We start from the raw sequence: 1,639 nt of genomic DNA on the forward strand, positions 1-1,639 counted from the left end.
TTTTTTTTGAGACAGTCTTGCTCTGTGGCACAGGGTGGAGTGCAGTGGCGTTATCTTGACTCACTGCAACCTACGCCTCCCGGGTTTAAATGATTCTCCTGCCTCAGCCTCCCGAGTAGCTGGATTACAGGCGCAGGATATCACGCCTGGCTAATTTTTGTATTTTTAGTAGAGACGGGGTTTCACCATTGCGGTCAGGCTGGTCGCCAACTCCTGACCTCAGGTGATAAGTGCTGGGATTACAGGTGTGAGCCACCGCGCCCGGCTTTCATTTAGACTCTTAAAGGACCCAAATGTCCTGCTGTTTACAGCTTTGATCAATACGGGAGAGGATTCGTCACTTTTCTGAGGGCGCTTCTACATAGAGGTAACCTGTTATGACTGGCAATTTTGTCGTTTGCTACACCCAACTGTAGGACATCCTTTCTTCTGCAACGTTTCCAAGAGGGACAGGGAGGGTATGTATATGGGGTGGCTCCTCATCCGTGTTAGACGAGCGGGGCCTGGCGTAGGCGGTGTAGGTCCACCGTGCTTCCCAGACACCAAGAGGGCTGTCACCTGGTCGATTCGTAGCAATATAGATTCCTGGCCAGGCGGCAGTGGCCATACCTAGTTTGTAGTATAAGAAAATCTGTTTGTAAACGAAGTCCTCTTTTTTTTTTTAAGTAGTTAGCATTTAATGAACCTCCCTCCATACGGCCTCAAGCCCCAAGGACACAGTCCCCCCTCCCCCCACACCCTTAATCTTCTCAGCTCTTCAAGAATTTAGCCTTCAGATGACAAGCTGCTTTGTAAGCGTTCCCTTTCCTAGAACTTTGTATAGCCAGATCGCACCACATCAGTGATGGGAGCAGCCCCAGTCTTGTTTTTAGCAGCATTCGCCTGTGTCTGCTCCCTGACCAAAGTCCAAAATTTGTCAAGGTTGACAGTTGGGCAGAAGTCTGGTTCCTCTGTTAAGAGGTAATACCTCATACCAACTTTACCAAAGGAACCTGGGCGGTATTTGTTGAAGTTGGTCCTGTGGTGATGCATATCACCAGCATTACCACAGCCTCCGGGGTGTTTCCAGTGCTTACAGATGCAGCCGTGGCAAATGTGGCCCTGAAGTTTCTGGGTCTTCCTCAGTCTGGATGGCATGTTGGCGACCCTGATGAAAGAACAAGGTAGTCCTCTTTTAAGGCATCTCTGCAGTAATACTTGTTCCAAATCCCAATTCCCAATTAACACAATCTATTCTAATTGTGTGTGTGTGTGTGTGTGTGTGTGTATGTGTGTGTGTGTGTGTGTGTTTTGAGATAGTCTTGCTTTGTTGCCTAGGCTGAAATACAGTGGCACAGTCTCGGCTCACTGCAACCCCTGCCTCCTGGGTTCAGGCGATTCTCCTGCCTCAGCCTCTGGAGCAGCTGGGATTACAGGCGCCAACCACGACACCCAGCTAATTTTTGCATTTTTGCTAGAGAAGGGGTTTCGCCACATTGGGTAAGCTGGTCTTGAACTCCTGGCCTCAAGTGATCTGTCCACCTCTGCCACCATAAGTGCTGGGATTAGAGGTGTGAGCCTAATAACGTTTTAAATGCAATTGACAAAATGATTCTAAAATCAATTTGGAAAAACAAGTGACGATAAAGATATCCTATAT

At 48.3% G+C, this 1,639-nt stretch overlaps 1 pseudogene; it reads right to left on the minus strand.

The window, feature by feature from the left end:
• Nucleotides 1-676: 676 nt before the first annotated feature.
• Nucleotides 677-1,283, minus strand: LOC116532160 (annotated as a pseudogene).
• Nucleotides 1,284-1,639: the final 356 nt, after the last annotated feature.

Source organism: Sapajus apella, unplaced genomic scaffold, assembly GCF_009761245.1.
Source record: "Sapajus apella isolate SASKATOON/1434 unplaced genomic scaffold, GSC_monkey_1.0 scaffold74, whole genome shotgun sequence".
Classification (NCBI taxonomy): domain Eukaryota; kingdom Metazoa; phylum Chordata; class Mammalia; order Primates; family Cebidae; genus Sapajus; species Sapajus apella.